This window comes from Pinus tabuliformis, chromosome 9 (genome assembly GCF_031772625.1).
Source record: "Pinus tabuliformis cultivar Carrire ecotype Pingquan chromosome 9, CPIR1, whole genome shotgun sequence".
Lineage (NCBI taxonomy): Eukaryota > Viridiplantae > Streptophyta > Pinopsida > Pinales > Pinaceae > Pinus > Pinus tabuliformis.
Window position 1 is genome coordinate 1,016,017,368 of NC_142307.1, and position 26,171 is coordinate 1,016,043,538.

Sequence of the window (26,171 nt, forward strand, 5' to 3'; positions counted from 1 at the left end):
CCTTGAAGAAACTAAGCTCACATTCTTTGGGAAGCTCATCAATGCCTTTGGTTCAAATGTCACTGACCCTGACAAAATGGCTTCTGAAGTTGCGAAGATATGAGGGTATGATAGATTGACATGGTTGGTATGCTGATAGTTTAACTTCTTGGTTAATTACTTAATCTGAAACTATTGCTAGCATCGAGGATCACTCATGATGTGTTGCTTAAATTGAAGTGTTTATCAAAGGGTGGTTCCTTTGTATTTCTACATGATGTTATCCATTCTGCCATGGTGTTATCATGCCATCCTGCTATGGGGTTATCATGTTGGGTCGTTTTCTTTGTACTACTATATCATAATTTCTTTACATGGGAATCTATCCACCATAGTAGAATGCAAGCCTTTTTCTTTGAATTGTTCTTGTGTCTTTGTTTATAATCCCACACCAGATAACAATTGTGAGGCAGAGTTGGTTTACGAGGGATTAGCCATGTCAAAAGATTTGTTACTCTAGAAGTACACTTTGGAGTACAATTTTCCGGTTTGATGTGTTTGCAGGTCTCTGCTACTAACCTTTCTGGTTGTTTTGGTGCCATCTTACAGATCTGGTTTATGAGGAATTATCTACACTAAAAGGTGTGCTAATGTAGAAGAGGACTTTGGTATAGTCTCCAGGTTGATATGTCAGCATATAGTTATTTCTAGTTGTTTTGGTCCCATCTTACAGAGTTGATTTATGATTTATTATTTGCACCAAAAGCTATGCTAATCTAAAGGTAGGCTTTGGGATGCAAGTCCCTAGTTTGATATGTCAGCATATAGTCCTCATATGCACGTTAATGCAAGTCTCCAGGTTGATGTGTCTGTTAGCATATAGTTATTGTTGGTTGTTTTGGTTCCAACTTATAAAGATGGTTTATGAGACATTATCTGCACCAAAATCTATGCTAATCTAGAAGCAGACATTGAGATGCAATTCCCCAGTTTGATGTGTCAACATATAGTCCTAATATGCAAAGTTAGGAATGCAAGTCAACATGTTTATGTGTTCAGGTTAATGTGTCATTTCTGGTTGTTTTGGTGCCATCTTATAAAGATGGTTTATGAGGTGTTATTTGCACCAAAAGCAATGCTAATCTAGAAGCGAACTTTGGGATGCAAGTCACTAGATTGATGTGTCAGCATATAGTCATAGTATGTTGACTTTGGGATGTAAGTCTCCAGGTTGATGTGTCAGCATATAGTCATTGTTAGGTTGTTTTGGTGCCATCTTATAGAGCTGGTTTATGATGCATTATCTGCTCCAAAAACTATTCTAATCTAGAAGCAAACTTTGGGATGCAAGTTCCCGTTTGATGTGTTAACATATATAACTAATATGCAGACTTTGGTATGCAAGTATCCAAGTTGATGTGCCAGCATATAGTCATTGTTGGCAGTTTTGATGCCATCTTACAGAGCTAGTTTATGAGGTATCATCTGCACCAAAAGCTATGGTGATCTAGATGTAGAACTTGGGATGCAAATCCCCAGTTTGATGTGTCAGCATCTAGTCCTAATATTGCTAGCGGTTTTGGTACCATCCTATACTAAAAGCTTTGCCACTCGAGAAGCAGAATTTGGGGTGAAAATATACATTCATTCTTCCTTCTCCTCCTTAAAAACATTATGCTTTGATTTGTGATTGAAACGTGGCCTACAGGGTTTGATTTGTGATTGAGCTAGGTGGATCCAGTGTGGAATATTTTGAAACAAGGTCCATAAGGGGACTAAGGGTTGGAGCCTTTACTGATGAAGCGGTAGCTTCATTCTGGTGGTGGTCGATAAAATTTGTTAGGGAGTAGTAGCTTCCTTCCAGTCATAGCTGGAGAAAAGAGGAGGTGGCAGCCTCCAGCGAGTAGGAGTCTGCACATTGGTAAGAGTCCGCACCAATGCAAGATGTGAGAATATTTTCTTAATAAAAGAAGAAGACAAAACAACCACAATGATGGCTTCTCTCATATGGGGTTTCCACCTAAAAATCTGGTGTCCCTATGTGTTGATGATGTGTTGCATTCTTGTGGTTTATATGCTCTTATGTTTAATGTTTCTCATGGTTAACTGGATATGCCTAGATCTACAACACATTATGTTGTGAATGAAATAATGGATTAGATAAATTTGAAATGAAAGCATAAAATAAGAAAAATTTGATTTGGAATGGAACACTAATTAACCCCCCTACCCCCGTCCCCATCCCGCATGAAATACTAACTCAACACCCCCTTCCTTCCCCTCAATATTTCTAACAACTAATTGAGATTTAGAGAAGGGGATTGTAGCTGAGTTAGAAGGATTTTGAGTGGAATATTTGGGGTTGGATTTTGGAGGTGCATAGGTTTTAATAAGAGATTTAGATGGGGCATTTTGAAGATGAGCAGACATTGGCTTATGCTTTTGAATGATTTCTGATTAGAATTGATTGTAAGACAATAATGCTTCCCTCATGGAGATAGAGATAAAAGGATGTGATTGGAATAAAACCTTGAATACATTAGTCATAGGAATGGATTTTCCAAAATGAGCTGCTAAATACAAGGGTGTTGAAGATCCAAGAGGATTTGAAGATCTTTTTATTTTTTTTATTAGGTTTTTTCTTGTTGCTCTTGCACTTGGAAAAAAGCTATTCATAATCTAATTTTTGAATATGGTTGCAATTATCTGAAGTTAATTTAATTGTTTTAAACAAAACTTTCTCCAAGTCTACCTCTACACATTAAGGCACAAGAAAACTTACCTACCTTTGGCTATGACCTATCAATGCAAATTCCAAGAGTATTTTCTATGGATCTAAACAAAATTCATTATTCCAGCAAAATAATAAATTACAGTAGCTAGATGATCTCATAAAATTATTTCTCCCTATTAAAATATATTCAACATACCGATATTGTTGAAAAGCACTGCTAGATATATATAACATAGATTATTAAAAAAACTTTCTATAAAATCCATTGAGAAAACACAATATCCAAAGCAAAGGGATTATTATTACAAGAGTTGAGACTTGCCAGACTGATCGATCTGCATCATCTGAATATGTAATACCATGAAGCAATCTGAAGTTGGCATATCAATTACAAGAGCCTAAATCCTTAAATCCTTATTTTTTTTCCCAACAATTTCATAACACACCTAATACATCTTCAAGACATGCATTTAGTAATATTATTAGCCTGTTGTCATGAAGATAAAACTTCTCCCTTGATCAATCTTAGGTTTCACTCTCACGTATTCTTAAATTTATGTATCCATGTATTTACATAAACTATCCCAACCATTTGACTTGTGGTCAGACTATAAAACAACAGAGGAAAGGTAAACGTTTGCAATATATATAGAAAGCTAGAATATGTGACAAAAAGGGGCAATGGATTTGAATCATAAGAAAGTTCCCTTGTATCCATGGAATTTCTGTTTAGGTTTTGTCAAAGAGTTTTCCTCTGTTCAACAATGCTTTGAATATGTTTATGCAATTGGGAAAGTCCTTGTCTCTGAATCTGAGAATCACATATAGAACAATATTTAAACCAAATCGCAGGGAAACAATGGAACCAGTGAGTGAATCAACAATACACATGAGCATGACAAATGAGGCTAGCTTAGAATTCATGTCCCTACAAGCCATAGGCAAATCAATACCAGAAAAGAGCAGCAATACACCCAATAGCCCAATTGGGAACCAACTTAGGATTTTCACCAATTTGCTTCCTAGAATCAACTCCAAAACCAGTTTTCCAGTTCCAAGGATTGCTACAGATGCCCCACTCCTGGCCCCAAACTTATATTTCCCAGCAAGGCCACCTGCTCCATGGCAAATAGGCATTGCCCCGAACCAACACCCCACTAAATTCATTATCCCCAAACTCACAGACACAGTAATTATAGTCACTTCCTTGTTGTGAAATAGGTCAGATGACAATTTGCAGACAAAAATCACAGAACTAAGAATGGAGAGAGGGATTTGGGGTATTGCAGCTCAGACAAAGCCTATTTTCCAATCATGCATTGAAATCCAGATTAGTTGGGGCTTGGATGGGCCTAATTCTAGATGTCTGAGAACACTGGGCTTGTGCAAAATTGCAAAAAACAATGCTGAGAACAAAAACAACGAGAGTAGATGGTAGCGCATACAGAATTCTCAAATTCCAGAGTGATTTTATTGTGTCAAGGGTATCTTTTCTTGGCACAGCAACACTTGAAGGGATTGAAGAATTTGGATTCTCTTCAATCCTTTGCCTTGAATCATCACTAGAGCCATTGACGAGAACACTGAAGCACAAACATGTCAAAGCCAAAAAAATTCCATCCAAACCCAACTAAGGCCTTGCATTGCCAAACTTATTCTTTGCCAAGTCCTAATTATTCTTGTTGGCTTGTATGGGCCCGAACCTGGTTCAGAGGTGATTTAGCAAAGAAAATCCCAGTACTACTAGCCCTTTTGGCAACAGTCCATGGAGCACGAATTGAGGTCTCACCCAAAGTAGTATGGGAGGGTGCTAGAACTAGGTTTCCACACCCTAGGGATGTCTAATGAGATTTTGGAGGTTTGCGGTATGACCTGTCGCTATGCGCACTTGCTATTCCTTTGCAACCCATGTTGTTGTTTCCATGCAGCCCTGCTCAGGGCATGACCCATATACTACCCAAGTCCCTTGCTAATTAACTGATTACTTAACTTGTGTGTGTAAGATTTATGGTTATTACAACATATTCAACAATCATATCAGTGCGTGCGATACATAAAAAAACATAAAGACGATAATGCAAAAAAAATACACAAAAATAAGAATCAACTTCTCTTTATTAGGCTTCAATCCCAATTGTAGACTTGACACTGCCCTGCGCACTCAGCTGCAGGGGTCCACACACTCAGTTGTGGACTCTACTAGGCCTCTACGCACTCAGCTGTAGAGCCTCTTCCTACCATTACAACCCAAGACACTTAGAATCCTACTCTAAGCTCGAACCATTCCTTCGCTACTCACTCCATCATCTACTCCCTTTACAAGTTAGAGCCTCGCTCTATTTATACAATCCCATGGTCTGCGAATCATGGGTAGGCCGACATGAATTTGCATTACATTACATTACTTTAGGGCCAATAGCCCTATGACATAACCTCTACTTTGCGCTCCACACCCACAATTCGCGGAGTCTTACAAAACTTTTGACCAAAACTTGGACTTTGAGCCCCAAAACATGTTGTTGGGGGATTCCATGCCCAACAATTCCTTATGTATTTCACTGTAATGAATGCAAACGACAATCCCTATGATAGTTGCACACCCTAGATGTTATAGCTCCAAATCTCACTCTTGATGTTTGTGATGCTGCACTCATGGCCTAGGGAAACCCCTCCTTCCAGACTTGGTCCAAATACTTAAAAAACAGTGTTTTACTCCCTATACGCGACATTTCCCTAAGCTAAACGTGTGTGTACATGGGTCTATGTATACCCAACTAGCGTATATGTCTTAAAAAACTTAAAAAAATTAAATCTCCTTAATTTCTGGCAGAGATCATGGGTTTTCCCTATTGATTACCTATTAGTGCCCATGGCCCAAATGTTCCCAATGAATTCCCAACTAAAAAACTACTTTGGGAGAAGTATAAAAAGGCTTCAATGGGAAGGCCTAAGGAGAGAGAATAGAGCGAAAAATCACTCTACTAAGACTATCGCTGACTAGGTCTGAAGATCCTTGTGCTTCTAGCACTTCCCCCATCACAAGAAACCCTTGTTTCCTTGAGTTATGATGTCTTTCCACTACTTGAGATATCTTGGAGTAAGTCATGGAAGGAGTTTATTGAAGGCTTGAGACTAGACAAATTTGAAGGACGGTTCCACTTGGAGCCTACAAAAGGAAGACTCAGGTGAAATCATTCCTTTCTGAACTTTAGTTATCTATAATAAAAGAAACACTTGTCTTGTTCCCGATATAAATTTTCTTCATGTTTATGATATCAATGTTATGATTCACATATGGATGGTTGTTTTAATTGTATAACTAGCTACCTTTCAATATGCTATGAATATGATTTCTTTATGATGCTTGGTCGATATACTACTGTGTTTTCTCGAATTGATTGTTTTGCAGGTTGAAGGACCAATAGGAACTCCAAGAGGGTTTGGACCTTGGCTGGATCTTCCCAAACGAAGGACCCCCAGGTGCACCTCTCTTCATGTAGTTTGATTATATTAGCATCATGGCTGTGTGGAATGCTTGTTTTTCTTTGTAGATAACCCCCAATCTACTAGGGTATCAACCCAAGACCCTAGGGGAATTTATCCCTAAACAGAATTGGTGACTCCACTAGGGACAACAGTATTGTTGTTCCTAGTTTGGGTTTGTTCAAGCCAATCAGGGCTCAACTGTTTATTTGCTTGCTGTGACTATGTAGTTTGTTCCTGTAGGAACTTGAACTATAAGTTTGATCAGTTTCTTCAGACACTTTTTTGTTTCTCCTTGTGATCTTTTATATACGCTGTTTTTCCAGTTTACAGAAGCATATATACGCAAGTTTCCTTAAGTGAACCTGTGTATACACAGGTTTACTTAGGCTAAATAGCGTATACATGTAGCTGTGCATCAACACAGTCGCGTATACCATAAAATTTCAAGGTTTTTCAAATATTTTTGTTTCTAAAGATCTGCCTGCTGGTCTGAGTCTTTCTTGAACAGTTACTTTTATATGTCAGTGTTTATTTCTATAGCAAGTTTGTGATTTCAAATTCTCTCTGGTTGTAGAAAGTATTGGTCTTGTTTTATTTTGTTGCAAGCATTATCACTTTTTGTTTAAACACACAAGATTTCTTTCTAGGAATCTTGGCTGTTCTGGTCTTCCAGGACAGAAAGATTGGTCTCAATCTTTGTGGCAAATCTTGTTTTGGTGATATTTTTGTTTGCATGTCAAAACTACATCTTTGTGACCATTTACTTTTCTTGCTTTTTGAAAGTTGTTGTGTGACAGTTTTGAGAGTTGTCTTTCTTAATCTTTTGATCGTTGTCACCAATCTTTTTGGGCTGCTTTCTAATTGTTAAGAGTATCTTGAAACACACTTTCTATTGAGTTTTCACCGGTTTTGTGTTGTAAACTTGCAAAGTGTTTTGTTTCCTGTTTTGTAAGTCTTAGTTGGAGCACTTTTGAAAAGTCATTTTTTTTTTCTTTTGAAGAAAACTTCTTGAAAACTTGGTTTTTGCTTTCTTTGGCCTTGTTTGGATCTAGTTTCCTTTTCGTGGGTGAAAGTGCATTTTTGTTTGTCTTGAAACTTGCTTTTAATGTTTGGACGAAAATGAGCATTAGAAATTTATATTCTATCTAAACATCTTAAGTGGAAAATTACAATTGATAAACAAGTTACTTTCATTCTTTGATTTAGAGTAGTCTTAAGTCTTCCATCAGCATGTACTCATTGCATTAGGATAAATTTTTTCATCTTTTAGGGCATCCATAGTTTTGTTAATTTTTGTGAGTGTGAAGCTTGAGTAAAAGAAAAGAAAAGAAGAATTTATTGCTTTCTTACAAGTTCCTTAGAACCTAGTAGAAATTTCTTTAATCGAAGAACAAAACAAGTGCATTTGCATATCGTTTGGTTTTTATTAATTTCTTTTGCATCAAAACACCAAAAGTTTCACTTCCGCTTATCCCTTAACTTAAAGAATAGCCCATTTAAAAACAAGCGCTAACTAAAATACACTAGAACTTTTTTATAATTGTCAATTTAGACACACCAACAAGTTTTAGGATATTTTAGGGCCTTGGATTAGGCGAGTGGAGAGAAAACTCTCCAAAGCCATTTAAACTGTCAAACATATGAGTCTGAATAGTGAGTAAAAATCCAATAGCATTAGGAAGACCAGGAAATCTCCGGATCTAGGAGTTAAGAACGAGGGTTTTTGAAGATAAGGAAGAGAGATATCCCCTCTCCTACTTATCAGATCTTACCTCAAGACTCTTCCACCTAGCTTCTGACACGAGTTGCTAACCTTAGTTGCTTCTCCTAGGGATCTACATAGGTGGCTGTGGAGGGGAATCCCGTGGCACCTCAGGTCGATGTTGTATCACTCTCAATGGTACTATTGGAGGGCACCCTTGGGAAGCTTGGGGGCTTGCACCGGTGCATGCTGTTGTTAGGAGGTCAGCGTAACTTCCTCTGTTACCTTCGCTGGTAGGACTGGGCCGTCATTATCCTAGACTATATTTGGAAGGCCCCTTACTTCATTTTCTTGTATTTTGGTGTCTAATCCTCATCACCCAGAGAGGAAATACTTGAAAGTTGTTTGATTGGCTGACTTATTTTAGGGACTTTTATAGTTGAGTGTTCTTTGCTCCTTGTATATAGTTGGTTTTAGGTATTTTTGTCTAGTCACTTTTTGGACTTGGTATTCTGAGTGACTAACTTACCACTCCACCTATCTTGAAAGGCTTTTGGTCATTCTTTCAGAAGTTGTGGAGTTTCCTCCACAAGGGAAAAGGTCTTGATTATGTGTTTATCTTCCTTGAAAAGTCATTTCTACATTCCCGTAAGGGAAGGGTCTGTGAATTAGTTAGATATGGCCAATATTCCTGTAGAAACCAACCAAGGTACCCTTCCAAAATGGGATCCTTCTGCTTCTCCTTTCTTTCGAAACAAATGTAATCCCTTGATGGCCACTTTGAATATTCCTGGGCTGAATGTTGGACTACCCATTTGGCTATGGTCCACTCTGAATATTCCTGATGTTCTTGAAGATTCTCAGATGAATGCTTTATTTCAGGGGCATCACATGGGTGCTAATTGTTCATCTTCTTTCAAAGAGAAATCTAGGATTCCTTTTTCTCCTCCTTCTTGTAATAAGAAATCTAAAAAGAGGAGAAAGAGGAAGTCAAAGAAGAAGAATAATTCTATCCCTTCATCATCAACCTCTGCTAGTCATGTTGAAGATGGGCTTTTATCTATTGCAAGTCATGTTGGAGGCACGAGTCTAGTCACTGCAAATCATACTAGCACTTCATCACCAAACTCTGCGAGTCATGTTGAAGATAAGTCTTTAGCCACTGCAAGTCATGCTCAGGGCATAAATCTAGTCACTGCAGATCATACTAGCAAAGTGTCACCGACCTCTACAAGTCATGTTCAGGACTCTCCGAAAACCACTGCTAGTCATGTTGGTGGATTGGAGGTTGATAAGAAACCTGGACGTAGAAGTTTTAAACCTAAGTTCCCTTGTAAGATATGCAAGGGAGACCATATTACTCATTTACGCCCTGGTATTCCAGAGGTTAAGAGGATATGGTCCGAGTCTGAAAGTTCTTCTACTCCTGGATATGATATGGTTTCTCATCAATCTCATCAACCATTGGTTGATAATGTGGTAGAGCCAGTGCAATCACTGGTCGATTACACTCCTCTTTTGGGGGGTGAAGTGCCTAACAAAAGAGTCTGTTTGATTTCTAGTACAGAGTCGTCTGGTATAGGGGCATTCCAGTTTCTTCGAATGTTCCCCCTCCAAGTTCTAGGAGTGTTTCATTTGATTGGGATAATCTTCTTGAGCCTCATCTTCCTTCCGCTACACCTTTCCAAATAAAGGTTGGGGTTAATTCCACAAATGTCTATCGATGTATGTTGGATGAAGGATCCTATGCAAGTATTATATCCTCTTTTACTTGGAAAGCTTTGGGTTCTGCAAAGTTGTTGATAGCTCAGAGTCAGTTGTTAGCTTGTGATAGAAGACCTGGTGAATCTATGGGTGTTCTTCCTCAATTTCCTATCACTTTAGGTGGGAAGATTGTCTTAATCGATATGATGGTGGTTGATATCCCTTTAGACTTTAATATGCTACTTGGGCGTGATTATGTCTATGCTATGAATGCTATGGTGTCTTCACTCTTCTGAGTAATGTGCTTTCCTCATAATGGGAATATTGTCACTATTGATAAGCTTGCATCTGATAATTACCACCCTAATTCGACTTTACTACATAATACCCCTTGGTTTGTTCCAAGCGTTCAAGTAGACTCTACCCCAACACGGGTCAATTATGTGACATTGAATCCTCAATGTTCAAATGCTTCTGAGAAGGATCTTTTGACTTATTATCCTCCTTATTGGGACTTGGTCCTGGCAGTTGACCAAGAGATTCGTCCCATAAGACCCCTTAATTCCCTCTAATTTGATCCTTGTAGTTCTCATGATTTCTAAAAACTTGTTTTTCCTTCATAGGATGAACTCTTTGAAGCTAAGAGTTTTAACTACCAAAGTAGTCGTTGGCCCGATCCCTGCAAGTAGTTTGTCCAGAAGAACTATTATACGTAAGCCACAAGGTTGCGTGGTTCCCTGTACCATATTTTATATATAATGTATGCATTTTCAAGTTTTGTATTCTATAACACAAGATTTTATATGAAGTTTATATGTGGGATGTATTAACTTCTCGTCTTGTGTTCCTATTTATGTTTACAGAACTTTGAAGATTTATCCTTTGGAAGTTTATGGTTGGTCCGTTCTGACAGGTATTGGTTCTCGAAACTGGCATATAGGTTAGTTTTTTCCACTTGCATTGTGCACTTATTAGTTTCCTTTCCCATTTTGGCCTTAGGATCAACCCCACCAAGTTATGGTGCGAAACCTTCTCATTGCTTAGAAGTATCATGACTTGTGTGGTAGAGCCTACCTTATCATGGGTGCCCTAGTTAGTACCTTGTTGTCACTTGGCACTCATGCTGATTTTTTGTCCCTAGGCTCGGGAGTCCTCTTTATTCCCGCCATGACTTATGCGTTGAAGACTCACTACTCTTTGCTTCTTTTCTTTGTTCTGGCCTTATACCTTAGAGGCTCGTTTGTGTTGAGTTGTACTACTGCATTGCATTTTGACTATTTGCACCTTTTATCCTTGAGCCAGCTTCATTTGGACTCGTGTTTAAGCCAACTTATGACCATGTCGACTGTAAAATCAAACCTGCATGACCTTGATTTATGCAACTTGACACACCTTGACCCGTGGAAGGAACACACCTTTGAGTGTCTTTGACTAATTTTTGCCTCCCTGCATTAACCATAGGATTGTTCCAATCCCAGGAACTAGATCATCTGTTTCAGCGACACTCGTTCTTTCCACTATACTATAGCATTCTTTTATTCTTTTTTCAGCTTAAAGAAAATGACAGAAAAATATATATTCCAAAAAAGAGCAAGAACGGGACAATATTTCCACTTATTGTTGGTAGCTAGAGTTAGTCGTGTCGCCCTTGAACAAAGCACTCAAAACAAAGTTTCCTCCATTTAGGCGGGATTTAGTTTGACTTAGGTATGTCTTAACCTTGTTATTGAGTCAGTTCTCCCCCGATTGGTTATCTCTTCCAATCATATGGAGGGTTTGTTCGTGCCTCTTGCATGATGAACTTATATAGAGTCATCATATGCTGCCACATAGTCACATTGAGTCATGCTTATTGTTCAAGGGACGTTAGCCTGAGTCGGCCTCTCTGTGGTGTCTCTTGACTCATTTTTCAGTCAGCCATCCCTGGTTGTCAATGTCTTATCTATCATCACATCAGTTATGTTTTTCATTTATTCGTGCCAGTTTGAGAAGGTCTCCATTGACTTCTTGCCGGCAGGTCTTGTCCTTATTGACGACGACATATTACTCTGAAGACAGGCCTAGAGATGCACCCTGGCCCTATTTTCATTATTGATAGGTCACCTTGTGCTCAACATCAATCAGTATCATGGGTCTTTGACTGAGTGGTTTTCCTTGTGTTCCACATCAGCTTACACAATCACACATTACGATTTGTGCAGTACCTTGGTTTCCATTTGACCCTATTGGTGGATACCTTGCCTCTATGTCAGCTTTCATTATTGGTTGGTTGAGAGGGTTTCTGTCGTGCGCTAGCCACATCTTGTGTAGGCCGGAAACGTGCTCCGGTTAGGTTACTACATCTTTTTTCATCTGATTCCTTCCACATTATTGGCCTACAGGTTACACTCGTTCTATATTGATGAAGGATGCCTTAATGCCTTCCTTCTAGCAGATCTTTCCCTATCAACTACGACTCATTACTCTAGGGAAAAGATCTAGAGTCCATTTGGAAGTACCTTGCGGTTTGTAGTCATTAGTGGCAGATCCTTCACTATCGATAGTGGGAAACCATCATTGTCTCCTGATCAATAGATTCTTATAGGTGTTCGACTACATCTCATCTATTCACACTTGCTAGATTATACAGGTACCTTGACGCTCATTATCATTATCAGTGAGTAGTCTCGCATTTATTAACAGTATACATCAATGACCAGTAATCAAATAATTTCTCACATGGTCGACTTCAGGTCATTTATTCCCATGGTGTAGAAATGTACCACGGCGGTTAGTGAAGACCTCAGGTTGCATCAGTATTCATTGGTTCACTTGACAATCGCTCCTGTTGCTGCTATTTGATACCACTTCACCTTATATGTTGCCATCATTTATGGCAACATTCTATATGCTGGCACCTGAGTTTGCAGTGTAGTACCATCTTACTCCATCATGTTCATTTGGTACTTGTGGGATCAGTCTTTGATATCAGTGATCCACTTCATCCTTCAACATCATTGACATTCTTATATGTGATATTCAGACATGTACTTGTTTGATCATGATCAGATGTTCCATTATGTATTTTCCAGTCTTTTATACTTGTACTTCGTGGATCCGCTCGTACTTGATATGCAGACATTCTTTACTTTCTCTGAGCATGGGTATGCCCGCCTCAGACAATGTTTCTTTTTTATCTCCTTTTGTGGTTTGGTAGGCTGAACTCTGGTGATGTCCTTCTCAGTTTTTGATAGGTTTCCCTTCCATGTACTTAATTAATAAATTTCGGCCATCATGCACCACTTTTGACCTCATATATTAGGGTGCATCTGTTATAGCTCCAAATCTCACTCATGATGTTTCTAATGCTGCACTCATGGCCTAGGGCAACCCCTCCTTACAAACCTAGTCCAAATACTTAAAAAACAGTGTCTTACTCCCTATACGTGACATTTCCCTGAGCTAAACACATGTGTACACGGGTTTGTGTATACCCAACCCATGTATATGTCTTAAAACACTTAAAAAAATTAAATCTCCTTAATTTTGGGCAAAGATCATGGGTTTTAACTGTTGATTACCTATTAGTGCCCGTGGCCCAACTATTCCCAACAAATTCCCAACTAGAAAACTACTTTGGGAGAAGTATAAAAAGGCTTTAATGGGAAGGCCTACGGAGAGAGAATAGAGAGAAAAATCACTCTGCTGAGAATATCCCTGACCAGGTTTGAAGATCCTTGTGCTTCCAGCACTTCCCCCATCACAGGAAACCCTTGTTTCCTTGAGTTATGATGTCTTTCCACTACTTGATATATCTTGGAGTAAGTCATGGAAGGAGTTTGTTGAAGGCTTGAGACTGGATGAATCCAGAGGATGGTTTCGCTTGGAGCTTACGAAAGGAAGACTTAGGTGAAACCATTCCTTTCTGTACTTTAGTTATCTATCATAAACGAAACACTTGTCTTGTTCCTAATATAAATCTTCTTCATGTTTATGATATCAATGTTATGATTCACATATGGATGGTTGTTTTAATTGTATAACTAACTACCATTCAATATTCTATGAGGATGATTTATTTATGATGCTTGGTCAATATACTACTGAGCTTTCTAGAATTGATTTTGTAGGTTGAAGGACCAAAAGGAACTCCAAGAGGATTTGGACCTTGGCTGGATCTTCCCAAATGAAGGACCCCCAGGTGCACCTCTATTCATGTAGTTTGATTATATTACCATCATGGCTGTGTGGAATGCTTGTTTTTCTTTGTAGATAACCCCCGATCTGCTAGGGTATCAAACCAAGACCCTAGGGGAATTTATCCCTAAACACCAGATCACTAGAAGATGAATGGTCCTATAAGTAATACCCATAAGGCCTATGACTCCCAAGACCAACATAGTTCCTGTGGTGCAAATCCTTGTTTCCATTATCTGTGGAATGGTCAAATGTTTTCCTTCATGGATTGCCACCGTAGTAATGGACTTCATGGGCTGGATTGGCATGGGAACTCTAAAAATCATGCCTGTGATGATGTTGTAGACCCCTTTGAATATTAATGTGGTGCTGAAATCGATTACGTTTACCAATGTGAGAGAAATTACAATGGGAATGAATGTAGCCAAGTCTCCCAATGATCCATTCACCTCTGCCCATCTTGTTTTAAAATGCAAATTGCTCTTCAATCTTTCCCAGAATCTTCTGTAACTTGGCTTTGGGAATTCTAATGGGTACTCACAGTCATTTTTGACAAGGATTTGTCTATCTCCACCACTTTCCTGAAATTTTGCGTCGGAACCCAATGGATTTTGCTGGATTTCCAGTGACATATCTACAAACTTGTTAGCTACTAATCTTAACAATACAGATTCTCAAACTGAGAAGCCTTAAGGATGTAAAAGTATCATATGATAGTAGTTTTACTGTTTGCAGTAGAATTTATAAAGATCTGCAAGCACCACATACTGGCTTTTCCTTCATTGACTTGGTCCTTCATTACAAAGCAGAGCCACTTGATTCAAAAATCTAATGACATCCATACATTGTCCACAACATTAGAATTCCTTTGATCATGAATAACGTATATATTCATTTTATATATCAATTTCCTTTAGATTTATTCATGACATATCAATTGCCTTCAAATTTATTCATCTCATAGGACTTCGATAGCTGCCAATTTTTCTTGCAATAATAAGACGAAAACATTAAATTTTGAGAGTCAACTTACAAGTAACGCTCAACAATGTCCATTTGTATGCATCTCCCTTGAAATATGTTGTTATCTGCACCAAAAGCTATGCTAATCTAGAAGAAGACTTTGGGATGCAGATACTTAGCTTGATGTGTCAGCATATAATCATAATACACTAACTTTGGGATGCAAGTCTCCAGGTTGATGTGTCAACATATAGTCATTGTTGGGCTATTTTGGTGCCATCTTACAGAGCTGGTTTATGAGGCATTATCTGCTCCAAAAACTATTCTAATCTAGAACCAAACTTTGGGATGCAAATTCCTGGTTTGATGTGTTAACATATATACCTAATATGCGGAGTTTGGTATGCAAGTCTCCAAGTTGATGTGTTAGCATATAGTCGTTGTTGGCAGTTTTGATGCCATCTTACAGAGCTAGTTCATGAGGTATCATCTGCACCAAAAGCTATGGTAATCTATAAGGAGACTTTCGGATGCAAGTCCCCATTTTGATGTGTCAGCATCTAGTCGTAATATTGCTAGTGGTTTTGGTACCATCCTATACTGAAAGGTTTACCACTCGGGAAGAAGACTTTGGGGTGAAAATATACATTCATTCTTCCTTCTCCTCCTTAAAAACATTATGCTTTATCGTAAGATATTTACATCTTTGGACTTTCTACTCCTCCCTTAAAAGCATTATGATTTATTATAAGATACTTACATCTTTGAACTTGTTGATCCTCCCATGTTGTTGTAGTTTATATCATAAGTTATCACCCATAACCAATGTTTTGAATCATTGAACTAAGTTCACTTAAATAATCTCCTTCTCCCTCATTCCTTCTCCTTTTTAAATATAGTGCTTTGTTGTAGGACCTTATCTTATATCTTTGGCCCTGCTACCACTCCCTTGGTTCAGTTTGTGTGGACTCTGGAGGTTCACTGCTTTAAATTGGATTTGTGCGTGACCATTAATTAAACTAGGGTTCAGTATTTGTGGAGCTATATTGATTTGTATTGGAATCATGCATGGCCATTACTTAAAATTTCATGCTTGTCCATATCAATAATGTTTTGAATATTAAGAGGCTATGTGTATATATTGTTTTATTTTTTGACCAATAATGGTGGGTTGTAAGTCATATACCTTATTCCAAGGTAAAACGGGGTACTAATTGGTGAAGACATTTTTTTCATAAATCATGTGATTTATTTATTTATTTTGAAGTAAATTCATTGTGTTTTCAGCTTATGAAGCTTAGAGCTCAAATATAACTCCATGCCTATTATGCATTGATACTCTCCATGGGTGTTGGGAAGTATGTACCAGCCTTTGAAGAAGCTTAGATGATCACATTCCATGTGACCCAGTGTACTCTCCTAGTTAATTTTGCTTAAAATGTTTCATTCAAAGCAGGTCAAGAGACAATTAATGAAAAATGGTAAAAGCTTATCAGTTCCTCTTTGTAGGCTCTAACAAGAGGGTAGGTCTTATCCTTTAAGGTAGTGTTGTATAGGGTACTGTGACATCAAGAGCTTCGTAATCATCTGCCATTTTTAGAGGATGAGTTAGAGTATATAAATAGGCTTGATGCAAATAAAGATGCAGATATGTTGAGATTGAAGTTGCCCATGCTAAGGGAGTTGTTTTTAAGGATTCTTATATTGTGAACCACAATCTTAAAACTACTGCCACTGCTGGTCTTTACCTTGTAGAAATTGGTGAAATGATGAGTCCATAGTTTCATGGTGTAGAAGAGGAAGTGAGTGAGCTAGAACTAATTTGTATGCAGGCTAAATTTGAGGCAGATCAATAAATGTCTCCCACTAATTATGAATCAGTTACTAATTTCTCAGAAGCCTTCCCTAAGAAGGAACATCCAAAAAATCAGTTTGAGTTTGATGAAATGGAGTATGAGGAATACTTTTAGCATGTTGCTGACTCTTTGAATTATGTGGAGAATGGGTTGAACTTTGGCAGGATGCATGATCCTCAGAAATCAAGTAGGTATAATACCCTACCGAAAATACTTGAAGTGCCTGGAGTTCCATGCTTTCTCTCTCAATCTACGTTCCTAGGTCACTACCAGGAAAGAAATGATTTCCAACATCATTCAGCTAAAGGTTACGTTGGAAAGATTATAAGGCAACTTGACCTAAAGAGTTCAGTTCGTGTGGGAGAGACAGGTGTCCAAGAAGTTTCTACTTACCATGTAGCTCACAGAAATTTTGCAAAGGTGCCTCTAACTGTGCTTGTTAAGGTTTCACATCCAATTTTTAATATTAACAATGGGATGACCATAAACAAAAGCCCAAAAAGCAAACATGTAAAATTGCTTCATTTCAGTAGTTTGTTATACATAATTATGATGGCAGTGACCATGGGACATCCAGCTTCTTCGTTGCTACTGTACATAGGATATGAATTTTATAGATAAGGATATTAAACATTGACAGACATGTTGGCAACACCCTTTGTAAAAAGGCTGGAAAGAGATTTTGGCAGATATCTTCAAATGAGTGATGTTGTTGAGCTTATAACTATAAAACATGGTTTTTGCCTTCCAAAAACGTTGGAAGATACTTTCTTTGAGTGGCTTCATTGGCCTCAAGATTCTCTGCCAATTTTAGAGGATGAGTTAGAGTATATAAATATGCTTGATGCAAATAAATATGTAGATATGTTGATATTGAAGTTTCCCATGCTAAGGGAGTCATCTTTAAGGATTCTTATATTTTGCACTACATTCTTAAAAAAAATTCTGTTGCTGGTCTTTGCCTTGTAGAAATTGGTGAAATGATGAGTCCATAGTTTCATGGTGTAGAATAGGAATTGAGTGAGTTGGAACTAATTTGTAATTTGTATGCAGGCTAAATTTGAGGTAGATCAACAAATGTCTACCACTAGTTGTGAATCGATTACTAATTTCTTAGAAGCCTTTCCTGAGAAGGAACATGAAAAAAATTAGTTTGACTTTGATGACATGGAGTATGAGGAAGATTTTTAGCATGTTGTTGACTCTCTGAATTATGTGGAGAATGGGTTGAACTTTGGCAGGATGCATGATCCTCAGAAATAAAGTAAGTATAATACCCTACCTAAAATACCTGAAGTGACTCGACTTCTGTGTTTGCTCTCTCAATCTACATTCCCAGGTTACTACCCGGAAATACATGATTTCCAGTCATTCGGCTAAAGGTTACGTTGGAAAGATTCTAGGGCAATGTGACCTAAAGAGTTTAGTTCATGTGGGAGAGACAAGTGTCCATGAAGTTTCTGCTTAACTTCTATATCACAGAAATTTTGCAAAGGTGCCTCCAACTATGCTTGTTAAGATTTCACATCTAATTTTTAATATTAACAATGGGATGACCATAAACAATAGCCCAAAAAGTAAAAAAGTAAAATTGCTTGATTTCAGCAGTTTGTTATACATAATTGTCATGCTAGTGACCATGGGACATCCAACTTCTCTGTTGCTGCTATACATAGGATAGGAATTTTAGATATAAGAATATTAAATACTGACAGAAATGTTGGAAACATCCTTTTAAAAAGGTTGGAAAGAGAATTTCACAGATATCCTCAAATGAGTGATGTTGTTGAGCTTATACCTATAGATGACAGTCTCTGCCTTCCAAAAATGTTGGAGGATCCTTTCCTTGAGTGGTTTCATTGGCCTCAAGCTTCTCTTCCATTTTCAGAGGATGAGTTAGAGTATATAAACAGGCTTGATGCAAATAATGATGCAGATATGTTGAGATTGAAGTTTTTTGTGTCGATGGAGTCATCTTTAAGGATTCTTATATTGTGTGCCACATTCTTAAAAACTATTGCACTGATGATCTTTACCTTATAGAAATTGGTGAAATGACGAGCCCATAGTTTCATGGTGTAGAAGAGGAAGTGAGTGACCTAGAACTAATTTGTATGCAGGCTAAATTTGAGGCAGATCATCAAATTTATACCACTAGTTGTGAATCGATTACTAATTTCTCATAAGAGTTCCCTAAGAAGGAACATGCAAAAAATCAGTTTGAGTTTGATGATGTGGAGTACGAGGAAGATTTTTAGCATATTGCTGACTCTCTGAATTATGTGGAGAATGGGTTGAACTTTGGTAGGATGCATGATCCTCAGAAATCAAGTAGGTATAATACCCTACCTAAAATACCTGAAGTGACTAGAATTCCGTGCTTTCTCTGTCAATCTATATTCCCAGGTCATTACCAGGAAAGAAATGATTTCCGGCATCATTCGGATTTGAATGGGTCATTTCATGGTGTTCTTTCCAAAGATTTTTTTGTAAATTATCCTTCATCACCAAGAATTTTTCATGGAGGTACTAGAATGTCTTTTCCATATAATTGCTCCTCCCCAAAATCCATCACCACCAGAGGGTGCCCACTCTCAAAATTGGAAGATATTCCTTATTTAGGAGGGGAAGAACTGCAAAAAGAGCTTTCTGAGAGAAAACAAGAAATCCATGGTTTGAGGCAACAAGGTCCATTACATGGACAATTTGAGATTCCTTATTTAGGAGGGTATCCTCCCCAAAAAGCACCAGAGGGTGCCCACTCTTGAAATTGGAAGAGATTCCTTATTTAAGAGGGTAAGAACTGCAGGAAGAGCTTTTCGAGAGTAAGCAAGAAATCCATGGTTTGAAGCAACAAGGTCCTATTAGCCTTGAGATGCAGTGTTGACTTTTTGAAGGTTGAAGGAAAGGTTCAATTTACTTCGTTGTCCTTAAAAGTGTCCCACATGGGCCATTATTCCTCTTCTTCCCTTACCCCACTCACACTTTACCCTTTCTCTTTCCTAACTTAACCTTCATGCCCCGAAGATAACTCTTTGGGCTTAGTCCCAAGCACAAAAGCCAAAAGCCCCATAAAACCTCACCCATATGCCTTGTGTGCCTACGGCACATTTCCCAGAAACATCTCGTACCTTCACGACATCTTCACCGTTGATCTCTCCTCGTCAATCAAACAATCCACATCCCATTCGATACACCAACTTGTTCGACGCTCCTCCACCGTTACATCATCCCTGCCAGATCTAATGGTCAGATCCCATATCACGCGGATAATTAGCACGAAGAATACCCGCTCGATGAGGGAAGTTTCTCTCTCTCCTCCACCACTACTTGTCATCCACTGAATGGCATCGGGTGAGTTTTGACAGTTTCCGCTTATTTCCTGATGCTTTCTCGATAAAACATTTTTTCACTCAAATCAAACCACCCCGAACGTTACCGTCCACACATCTCCGCCACCCGATAACCGTTTGATCCACCTGCCTAAAGATCCAACAGCCCAGAGATATTCTGCTCCCACCACGACTGCTAGCCTCCAATGAATGATCTCCATCGCACACCTCCCTTGATCCGATAGCCACCATTCACGATCACTCACCACTATTCATCTGCCCATGCACTCCATACCCCACATCCTGTCTGTTACATGAAGAAGAAGATGGACGACTCTATCAGTTTGGCGACAGTCTGACCATGGAACTGAATTAAAAGAAGAGCATGGCTAGGGAGAAAAGGACACAACACGACTCAGCAACTGAATTAATAGTCATGGAACTCCACTGCCATGATCAATATGACCACCTGGAGGATAGCACAGTACCAGAACTGAGCAGGTTTTCATAGTGGAGGAAGTAGCTACATTCAAAGATGCCATCAGATAGTTAATGGTAGTTGGTGGTCAATTAAGACCCTCCATCCCTAAATGGCTAACAGCCATTGTAATGATAGATTATAAATAGCCAGAAGAAAGATGTAATCAGGGTTGGAAATGGTGTTTTGGTTCAACTTCTAAAGACTGTAGATATTCTGTAACTTGCACAGTCTCATCTTCATTTTCAGCAATGCAAGCTTCTTTTCCTATTAATTTCTCAATGCCCATTTCTCCTTTGTTCTAAGCTTGTGCTTGAAGTGCTTTATTCGTGACATATTCCATGCCTAATGTTAGATAACTGTCATCTTATCTCTGTATTAGTAAGTTGAATGTATCAGTAAGTAGGTCACCCAAGTTTCTTCTGTATCTAATGCAAGATAATTGTCATCTTATCTCTGCATCGATAGATTAGATTGGTAGGTTTCTTTACTAGTTGTAGCTAGCCATCATACATTCTTTATGCATCTACTGGAGTGGTTAGTATTCCTCATCTATTCACCTAATTCCCAAACTGTTGAGCAGTGGTGGTCTAAAGCCTTGTAGTCTGAGGGTGTTCATGCATGTCTTGAGTGAAAATAGAGTAGAAGTGGTTATCTGGTCTGAACTAAACCATCACCCATCCCAATAAGTTCCTAGAACCATATTGAAGATTATATGTTACTAGGCATCTCTGAGCTACAACCTAGGAGAGTTTCCTGGAGCCCTAACATAATTGGTGCCGTTGCCGGGGAGAGGAGATTGAAGCTCAGCTTCCCTGGGAGAATGACACAATTCTAGCTTTGATGATAGACAAGGTCTGGACACATTTTTGGTTGTAATCATCTATCTAGTGACTCTACTGGAGGCCGAACATTTTGGCGACTCCATATCATAGTTCTATCTCAGCTCGTGAGCCATACTCAGAGAAATCCTTAGAAGTCACCAGCTGACCGAGTACCTGACCCTGAAAAGATTATCAAAGGAAGAAAGGTATCACAGAAAGGAGCATCAGGATCAAGTAAACATAAACAACCCTCCATATCTCTGAAAGAAAGGCTTGTAATAGAACAAATACATGTTGAGAATATAGCCTTTAGCACTAGCATTGAAGAAATTTTTTTAGAGATTCATAAAGCTCCTTATTCTTTAGGTTCTCCTCTTGCTTTAAGCCCAAAGGAAACCTCACCTCCTATCCCTCATATTCCTTTAGTCTTGTCAGTCACTCGTCAGCTGTCTATCATCTAGACTGCCAGCACTCTTCCATCCAACACAGCCATGGTAGGCCCACAAGCACTCACCAAAATGGAAAGAATCATAGCTGCTAGGTATGGACTACTAGTACTACCCACTCCTTTGAATGCAATGCCTACTGGGGAATATAAAAAATACATGCCTAAGTTCACTGGGACAGAAGGAGTTATAGTAGAAGAACATCTTGAGTCATTCTATAACTATGCTGATAATCTCGATATTAGTGAAGATGATATGTTGATGAGAGTTTTTTTCCAAATCCTAGATGGGGACGCTAGGAAATGGTTCAAAGAATTGACCACTAGGTCTATGTTGATGCCCCGAAAATCGTTGTATCAACATTGGGGGATAACCACCCGGTCCAGACCTTAATACAACTCCTTTTCCGTTTGGGATGGTGGCTCTGACTGGATATAATGGGACCAGTTTCCCAATAATGAATAAAAGGGGATGGATGAGTGATTGGTTTCTAATAAATGATAATGAATGGATGACTTAATCTAACAGCAAAAACATAAATGACTATTCTATCCCGGGAGGCTTCTATTATTTTAAGTGCAATGCTTGATGATCTCTATTCATTGATAGGCATATAGATGACTCTACACAATAAACATAGACATTCATTTACTTAATTATTGCTTTTTTCAAGTAGTTGAACAAAGTGATTAACAAAACATTGTTACACTTATCCTTTTATATTACCGATACATGTATGATAAAAGAAAAGCATCTTGTAAACATCCAATAGTGGAAATTGTAAAGAATGTTGTTAAAAAGAAACACATATATCCGATAATAGCAAGAGCGATCAAACAACAATTCACATAAACAGAATGAACTCAGACATAGATAGTAGTACCATATGAGCTGCAAATCATTCCCAACATCAATCACTATTTGAATTCCTTCTTCCGACGCAGAAATACTTTTAAATAAAGGCAGTAGTGCACATTCACATAAAAGCTTCGTTATCAAAATTGGAATAATTGGCCCAGTCTTTATAAAAAAAATATTCCTGAAGTACAGTAGTGCAACACCAGGTTTAAGTCATATACAAAAACTTACGACCCTTTCCAATGCATTGAAAGGGTCTATAAACACTTGACTAAAACTAACTAACTATGAAATTAAAATCCTCCTTAATTGGTACAACTTGATTTGGAGTATCTTCCTCACGGCAATCTGGCAGTCGGCAGCATGATTCATCACTTAGGTTGTTTGCTTTTCGACCTGAGTTGGCATATTGCAAGCATTGGTTCCACTTCTGGTGGTCGGTTGAGACGAGAATTGAGTTGGGCAGCATAGGTGGCATCTTGTATATCAGGAATGATACACCCGATTGCATCTGTCAGGCACTTGAGGGCAGCTCTCTGGCTGTATGGTTTGACTAGGAACAACCAATAGGTGTCCCAAGTCAAACTGTTAATATCTGCAATCAATCTCCCATTCTTCTCCAGCTCTTGATAACATGACTGCTCCAATGTTTTAGCCGATAGAAATTTACCTGGGGTACATTGAGAGATCATGTTAGATAAGTAGACAGTATCATTAATCAATTCAACCAAATTACTTGTGGTTAACTTGCATCTGGAAACTTCTCTCTCTGCCTTCATTAACTGGGACTGCCATTCCATAAATAGGATCTCTTTATGTGATTCTAAGATTTTTGGCAAATTAGCTGCCTATCCCTCATCAGTGTCTTGCCACTCAAGAAAATTGGTCAAGGTCTCATCGGTCTGCTCCAAGTCTATTCTATCATCAGCCGATTTATCACTTATTGATGCTGTTAAGTCACATAAAGGTTCTGCTTGAGCGATTTGTTGACATAACAACCTTATTTGTGTTACCAATGCTTTGTTAATCTGTAATGCTTCGGCTCTGAACTCTGCAGGTTGTGGAAGATTCTTGGAATTTTCTAATTGGGTTGATAATTGAGCAATTTTCTCATCTTTAGATTTCCCCATCTGTTCATGCACTGCTTTCAATTTTTCCAGTGCTTCCAACAGGTCCTTCTGCTTTTGAATGGCACTTGAATCAATTATTTGTTTTTCTTCCTGCAATTGTTTATTCAGTTGATTGTTTATTTGTTGTTGTGTAGACATCTGCTGTTCAAGTTGCTCTGCCTTCTGCCGTGCATCCGATAACTGTACTTGTAGCGAGGCGATTGCTTGGTCCTTTTATCTTAACAGATTAGTCACTTCTGATGCTTTGTCCATGGTGGCCGCCGAATAGGCTCCAACATATTGGGACAATTTAGTGAGGTCATCAGAAGGATCAAACTCCTCTTTCTAGACCACATTGGCTGTCAATGTTTGTTTAGGGAATAGGGAAGGTTGATCAGTCCTTCTCCTTTTCCGCTGTGATTTTACTACAGCCCTGTGCTTTGGGCTGTAAAAGACATCCAATGGAGGTATCTCCTCCACTTGCAAAACAATCTGATCTGAAGGATCCTTAGGAATTATCTCTATTCCTGTAGAAAGGGGAAGGCCGCTGGTTCCACTTGGAACCTCTTTAGATGTTATATCCTGTGTGTCAGCCGCTTTTGATGTATCAGCTTCATTTGAGCTCTCAAGATTGCTTATGATTGAGTCGAATTGCTGCCATTCCTGGAGCAATTTCGGGTCAATCTGGGCATCTACATTCACGTCCATGCTACTCTGCTCCTGCTCTTTCCTCTGTATTTCCTCTTGCTCTCTTCTCTACACTTCTTCCTACTCTTTTGTCTGCACTTCTTCCTGCTCTTTTCTTTGGATTTCTTCCTGCTCTTTTCTCTGGATTTCTCCAGCAATTTCTGATGTAGCAGGAGGTTCATTAGTGTGTCGCTCCTCAGGCTCACCTGATTGTGTCATCGGGGTCGTTGCTAACAGATCTAGAGGCATAGTTTGCAACCTCTGTTCTCTAAGTCTGTTAAATTCAACTAACCCGTCATCATTATATCTCATTCTGGCTAGTGATTTAACCTCGAATAGTGACTCGGCTGAGGAGAACAGGTCATCAAAATCATCATCTTTATGGTCAAATTTAGTTAGTTTTGCCTGTTCAATTTCATTGTAGGTGACTTTGTTTGGATCAAATCGCCTATTAGGAAGAGTGGCGAGATTCAGTTCCTTAATCTTATCTTCTTCTTTCTCTGCATGTTTAATGTCATGCAGAGCGTAGACACTGCATCTTAGATGGAAAGAAGGCCAAACCTGCTTCTTTTTATTCCTAAGAGTCTGTGTAACTCCTTCGGATGTAATCTGATATGCTACCTCTCGGTCTAACAATTTATCGGGTATATACAAAGGGAGGACATGAGGCTTGGCCTGGCTGCCGAAAACTCTTACATAGGTGAATTTTTCTTCTTCGAACCATCTCCCTATGGTTGTCAAGTCAATCTCCGCTTGGTAGGAAATCTTAGGAGCAGGTTCGTCAAAAATGGCATAGTGAATGGGTAACATAAAACCATTGCAAACTTGATATAAATGGTGTTTATAGTGGGATTTCCATAACTTCTGGTGATATATATGAATGGGCATGGGGTCTTGTGGAGTCCATCTCCACCCCAACACAGGAAAATCGTAATTAAAACACAGGGTGTCCAAGATGTAGGCACTATAGTAAAATGGGGGAATGAACCTTTCAGTAATGCGGGATTTGTTTCTAAATTCAAGAACTATGGTTGCTAGCTTATCAGACAGTATATTTCCCCAATCCATTATTTCACTATTGCATGTTGCCCCCATCAAAGGAACCATCTCAATAGTGAAGTTTGCGGAATCATGTAACCCCCACAACATACACATCATTACCTCGACATAACAATAAGGAGAACACAAGGAATCGACAAAGTACTTACCCGAAGACTCATGCTTGTGTTTTGCTGGGTTTTGCCTCCAATCTCGTATGGGTTCTGATTCAATGTTGTTTTCATTTCTGAATTTCTCTAAGAATGACTTGTTGTACTTCTTCTCCGGTGCAGGCAAGTGGTACATTTGCCTCAAATAATTAGGTTGAAATGAGCCGAAGACTCTCCCATCGATGGTGCAAAATGTCCTATTTGTGATTGGGATTTCTTCAATTGCCCAACTCACCACATCTGTATATGGGAGAATTTGTTCTCGGGCTGCTATCCGATGAAGGTAAGAGTCGGTTAATTTCTTTAGAGTAGCATCAGACTTCCGAGTCGTGTCTGTTGTGGCTTGCACTATTGTTACCTCAGGCTCTTCAGCCTCAATCAGATTGTAGATGCTCAGTCAAGTAGTTTTACTGAGTCCTATGCATGTGGTGTCAGATATCAGTCCCTTTTTGCTTGCTCCTGGATCGACAATGTGTTGTCTTGTAACTGCTGAAGCAAAAGTTGTTGTAGTTTTCTTAGATTTCTTCCCCGTTTGGCTTGAATTTTCTGCTTCGGAAGAGCTCTGCATAGGAGAGAAAATGAACGTAATGTGGAGAATTGGTAGCACAAACCAAAGACGAACGAGATAT

The 26,171-nt window shown here is 38.8% G+C and overlaps 2 pseudogenes; one reads left to right on the forward strand and one right to left on the reverse strand.

Annotated features, from left to right (window-relative positions):
- Window positions 1-3,442: 3,442 nt before the first annotated feature.
- Window positions 3,443-14,413, reverse strand: LOC149152163 (molybdate transporter 2 pseudogene; annotated as a pseudogene).
- Window positions 14,414-16,765: 2,352 nt separating this feature from the next.
- Window positions 16,766-18,786, forward strand: LOC149152164 (phosphatidylinositol 4-kinase gamma 6 pseudogene; annotated as a pseudogene).
- Window positions 18,787-26,171: the final 7,385 nt, after the last annotated feature.